At 54.7% G+C, this 6,000-nt stretch overlaps 1 protein-coding gene across 1 annotated transcript in view; it reads right to left on the reverse strand.

The window, feature by feature from the left end:
* VWA5B1 (von Willebrand factor A domain containing 5B1) overlaps positions 1 to 4,963 on the reverse strand; it is a 75,982-nt gene extending 71,019 nt beyond the window's left edge. Inside the window, exon 1 of the mRNA XM_050931121.1 lies at positions 4,930 to 4,963. The gene's annotated coding sequence lies outside the window, so the exon portion shown is untranslated. The remainder of the gene's footprint in view (positions 1 to 4,929) is intronic.
* Between the last annotated feature and the right edge of the window lie 1,037 nt (positions 4,964 to 6,000).

Genomic DNA, 6,000 nt, shown 5'->3' on the forward strand with positions numbered 1-6,000 from the left:
ATCAACACTGACATCCAGTGGCTTGTCAGGATGATTACAATTGGGCATTTCTTGTGATCTATGAGCATCTCTCCCGGGTTCTGTTGTCTAGACTAAAAACAAAACGGACCTGATATATTATGGCCATTCATTATTACTATCATGTCAAAGTGAATTCAGCGGCAGTTCCCACGGGATGGAACTGGAAAATGAAGCCCTGTTCATCTGCAGAACCAGTAAAACATAAGCAGTAATTGGATAAGCTTCCCACCACTGCCAAGCCAATTCACCTCAACCTTCTTTTGGAAAGCTCACCCTCTAGGGATGAGAGAGGTTTGGTCTCCAAAGCCACTCAGACCCTCACCGCCACCAGCACAGATGCCAAATGGTGCCTTTGCTATATAGCACAGGATGTTCCCTTCAGCCATCTGTCCTTGTCAGAAGTCGGAGGTAAGCAAGGTCAAGCCTTGCCAGACGCCCAGTGAAACGTGGAGCTGGAAGTCTCATTTCCAGTTCAGGTAGATATGCCCATGCTAGCTTGGATCCAGCTAGCGTGCTAAAAATAGCAGTTCAGCCCTGGCCACGGGGTGGCATGGTGAGCCAGTGCCCCAGTACATACCTGGGGATTGCCCCCGGGGCAGCTCGCTTGTCCTGCCACCTGTGCAGCTGCCATTTTTAGTATACTAGCCCAATCAGTGCTAGCTAATACCTACCTCAGCTGGAAACTACATCTCCAGTTCCCGTGTAGACCTACCTTTAGGCAGGACTGCAAACGCGCATGGAGATGTGACTGTAGTATGGGTAGGGATACCCAGGCTAGCATGGGTAATGGTAGTGCGCAGGCGGCAGCAGGGGCTCCACTCCAGCTCAGGCTAGACACCAGAGCACGTCTGGGTGAGCTTGTTAACCCCTGCTACCCTGTCTACACTACTCTTATTACCCAGGGTAGAGCAAGCACGGGTATGCCTACTTGTGCCTTCGCTTGCAGTGTAGACACAGCCTTAGCCTCGCCTTGTAATTTTGCTTGGATCTGGTATCTCTGTGTTGCTGTGTGCTGTTAAAAACAGCTGCTGCATTTCACCTCCAAGGCAGGGGCTGCATTCTAGTGGTGGGTCTTGGAATGTGGTGATGTGCTGACAAAACAGTAACAACACAGGGCTCCCTTAAAAGTTTTCTGGGTCAGCTGGTGATGCATGTTGTCCCCTATGGCGCTGGGTGGGTTGGCCAGCCTGGTGGTGGGTCTCCTGCCTGATCTGGGGAGTGGATCGCCACTGACTGAGGTCAGAAGCTGCACATGCTGCACAAGCTTTCCCAATAGTGATTCTTCAGATTCCAAGGTGGGGTGGGGCAGGCAGGCGCTGATGGGCAGAGCAGCAGGCTGCAGCATCTGCAGGCCTCCCTTTCAGTGCTATGGCAGCTTGGCCTCCTCTCCTCAAGTTGCTGGAGGTGGTGGAAGGGGCAGGGCCAGGTGCTTTGTTTCCCATGTGCTGCAAGCCAGCAGTGAGGATGGTTGGTGAAAGAGGCACTTGAAGCATTAAATTATTTAACCCTAGGCACCTTCTTCACTAGATCTATCCCAGGCCCTGCTTCATAGGGAAAAGCGGTGTGCTCCCTGGGAAGGGTCATTGCCAGGCTGTATCCCACAGAAACAGACCTAGTAAAAGCCCTGCAGACATGGTTCCTAGCTGACTTCAGGATCTCTCTTCCCACGCAGAAGCCCCACTCCAGACGTGTGCCCTGCTGGAAGGCTGCCCTGGGCTAAGTCAAGAGCCAGGTCTGTTACGTCACTTACAAGCTGGCAGGAGGGAGCAGGGGTGGTCTTACATGCACCTGTATGCCCATAAGGCACTAGAGCCCATGAGGATGGGAGCCGGGGGTCCGGCCCTTCATTTCCAGCCCTGACCCAGGTGGCCCGAGACTGTAGGTGGGAAAGTGAGTCTTTGCCAGCAGATTTTCAGGAGCAATCTGCAGCCTCCCCAGGAGCCCCTGCTCTCTGATCCCAACCATCCAGCAGCTCTGCCTGAACCTAGCAGGGGGGGGGTTCTAGGCTGCTGCTGCCTGCCACAACCGGGCTGCGACATGCTCTTGCAAGCACAGTGGGTGTCATTCATCTCTGTCCTGGGAGGCCAACCTGGTGCTCTGAGCTCCTGGTTCCCAGAGCCAGGCACCTGCACATAATCCCACGGGAACAAAGGCAGGTGCGTCCCTGCGCCCTGTGCAGCCAGCTCCTCTGAGATGCAAGCAGAAAGCCCCGGGCCTCAGACGCATGGGACACTGTCCCTTCAACCATCACTTAGCGGCCACCAACATTGATGCTAATTGGCCCCCTGGAAGGCTAGTCTAAGCAAAGCGCTCAGGGCCTGAGGGGGCCCAGGAGATGTCCCTGTGCTCTCACCCTTGTGTGTGTGGGGGGGTGTCTTTTCAGGACAGAGGGGGAGAAGCTCCATCAGCTGCTGCCTGTGGGCTGCGACTGTCCTGCCCAGGCCCTGGCTTCAGCTTTCAGGGCTCATAGACTCATAGACTCATAGACTCTAGGACTGGAAGGGACCTCGAGAGGTCATCGAGTCCAGTCCCCTGCCCTCATGGCAGGACCAAATACTGTCTAGACCATCCCTGATAGACATTTATCTAACCTACTCTTAAATATCTCCAGAGATGGAGATTCCACAACCTCCCTAGGCAATCTATTCCAGTGTTTAACTACCCTGACAGTTAGGAACTTTTTCCTAATGTCCAACCTAAATCTCCCTTGCTGCAGTTTAAGCCCATTGCTTCTTGTTCTATCATTGGAGGCTAAGGTGAACAAGTTTTCTCCCTCCTCCTGATGACACCCTTTTAGATACCTGAAAACTGCTATCATGTCCCCTCTCAGTCTTCTCTTCTCCAAACTAAACAAACCCAATTCCTTCAGCCTTCCTTCATAGGTCATGTTCTCAAGACCTTTAATCATTCTTGTTGCTCTTCTCTGGACCCTCTCCAGTTTCTCCACATCTTTCTTGAAATGTGGTGCCCAGAACTGGACACAATACTCCAGTTGAGGCCTAACCAGCGCAGAGTAAAGCGGAAGAATGACTTCTCGTGTCTTGTTTACAACACACCTGTTAATGCATCCTAGAATCACGTTTGCTTTTTTTGCAACAGTATCACACTGTTGACTCATATTAAGCTTGTGGTCCACTATGACCCCTAGATCTCTTTCTGCCATACTCCTTCCTAGACAGTCTCCTCCCATTCTGTATGTGTGAAACTGATTGTTCCTTCCTAAGTGGAGCACTTTGCATTTATCTTTATTGAACTTCATCCTGTTTACCTCAGACCATTTCTCCAACTTGTCCAGATCATTTTGAATTTTGACCCTGTCCTCCAAAGCAGTTGCAATCCCTCCCAGTTTGGTATCATCCGCAAACTTAATAAGCGTACTTTCTATGCCAACATCTAAATCGTTGATGAAGATATTGAACAGAACCGGTCCCAAAACAGAACCCTGCGGAACCCCACTTGTTATACCTTTCCAGCAGGATTGGGAGCCATTAACAACTACTCTCTGAGTACGGTTATCCAGCCAGTTATGCACCCACCTTATAGTAGCCCCATCTAAATTGTACTTTCCTAGCTTATCTATAAGAATATCATGCGAGACTGTATCAAATGCCTTACTGAAGTCTAGATATATCACATCCACCGCTTCTCCCTTATCCACAAGGCTCGTTATTGCTGCCAAGCAAGCTTGCCACAGTGGGGATTTAAAAACCTGCTGGGCAGCATTCCCATGCCACGCTGGATGGCGGCAGGGTGCCGGCACACTCGTGCAGAAACCAGGCCCTAGTCACTGCAGGGGGAAGCCAGCTCTTGGCCCCAGCGGCCCGCAGCAGCTGGCAGGGGCAGAGGGTTCCTGAGAGAGGATGGAGCAAATCAAACCCACTGCAAGTAAAGCCCTTGGCCCTGGGGGGCTGCTGGCAGGGGGAGCCGCCGGCCAAGTGCTGCAGGAGCTAAGCCTAGCAGCACTGCAGAGTGGGGCTGGGCTGCCTTCCCTCCCTTAGCCCTGCCCCGCTGCCCTGGGCTGGCTCCCAGGGCTTGCCCCCAGAGCTGTGTAATGCAACCCTCCCCCCCCCCCCCCCCGCCTGCACTGCCTGCTGTGCCCTGGCAAGGTCATTGCATGCCACAGGGAGCACAAGCGGTGCCCTGTGCAGCACCCGGCACCTCCCCATCTACCCCCAATACAGACACCCCAGCAGGGGGTAGTGAATCTAACCTCTCCCCCCACACGCACCTCCCAGCAGGAGCTAGTGAATCTAACCTCTCCCCCCACACGCACCTCCCAGCAGGAGCTAGTGAATCTAACCTCTACACACACACACACACACACAGAGCAGGGGCTAGTGAATCTAACCCTCCCACACACACACACACACACACACACACACACACACGGAGCTAGTGAATCTAACCCACACACACACACACACACACGCACGCACCCCCCAGCAGGGGCTAGTGAATCTAACCCTCCCACACACACACACACACACGCACCCCCCAGCAGGGGCTAGTGAAATTCATTCTCCGCACAGAGAGCGGGGCAGAAGGGAAGAGACCTGTTGGGCTTTTCTCCCCAGCCCCCAATATTCCTTTCCCCCACCCCCGCCGGTTGTCACCCGCCCCTGCCTGTTCTGCCCCCCGGCCCAGGGGGCTGGGAGCACGTCCGTGCCCTGCAGCGGGGAGAGGCAGGGCAGGAGAGCGGCACTTTGCGCATTTCGTGCGCGCAGAAATATTGTGACCGGGATTTTTAACAGCACAGCGCTGCGCGCTGCGACGAGACACCGCGCAGCGCCTGGGAAATGCGCCCACGCTCCCCCCGCTCTCCCGCGCCCCGGGCCCTGCGCAGCGGCCAGCGCGCCTTGGGAGCGGGCGCGGAAGGAGCCTCGGAGAGTAGCCGGCTGCTTCTCCTACCTTGGCTGGAGGGAGGAGAGGTGGCGGGGCCGGGATCAACTTCACACGCGCCTGCCGGCTCCGGCCATGGTCCAAGCCCGGCTGCTGGGGCGAGCGGCTGCCCGGAGAGCCCGGACAAGCGGGGAGGCGGCAGCGGGCACCGCTTCAGCCTCTTTTTGTCTCTGGCAGCCAGCGAGACAGCCGGATCAGGAGGCAGACAGGCATGGGGCGCGGGGGGGGAGGCGAGCTCTGCACACGAAGAAACCTCAGCAACATGTGGCATTTAACTATCCCAGCAAGCTCCCCCCCGCCCCCAGTGCGCATCCTGCCCATGCTCCCAGGGGGGTCCGGGCTCCATTGCTACCCCCACACCCCACAGCTAAGTCCTCGGGGGCTTCCTACCCTGCAAGCTGCAGCAACATGTGTCCCTCTGCGAAAGCTCCAGCGTTCCCCTCCAGCTCCTGGGGGCTGGCTGTGATCCTGCGAAGGCTTCTGCTTCACATCGCAGGGACCTAGCTCCGCTGGCAGCCAGCTGATTAACACACACTTTTCCAGGGCTCTTTGGGTGACCATCATTAAGTGGTGCCATTTGTTTTGTCAGAGAGGTAACCATGACAATCACCCTGTACACACACCACATTCTCAGCACCTTCCCCCCCGACCCTGCCCCATGTCTGAAGGACATGGAGCAAATCTCCAGTTTGCCTCTTTTCTCTCTGCCTTGTTTGGGAGCATTTAGCTCAGCAGCTGCAAGGGACAAATAGCTGACACTCATTCGTGTGTCAAAATGGCCAGTCTCTCTCTGCAGCATTCACACATCTGTGTAGCCAGAGGAGATGAGGCTGATAAGAGCTAATGCACCTATGGTTCTCTAAGGTACCTCTTCTGACCATGGCATCTGGAAAGATAAGATAAGCAAGAAGGCAGGCTGGTTGAGAAAGTTATAGCAGACAAATATTGCCCTTGAAATCGAAAAGTTACCAAGAGACTGTATCACAGCGCAGTGCCCAAAGTAGAATCATGGATCGAGGCACTTCTCTCCCAAGGGTGAGTTTTTTCATAGCAATCTATCAGAAAAAAAAAAACCAAACA

The sequence above is a fragment of the Gopherus flavomarginatus genome, chromosome 21, assembly GCF_025201925.1.
Source record: "Gopherus flavomarginatus isolate rGopFla2 chromosome 21, rGopFla2.mat.asm, whole genome shotgun sequence".
Taxonomy (NCBI): Eukaryota; Metazoa; Chordata; order Testudines; family Testudinidae; genus Gopherus; species Gopherus flavomarginatus.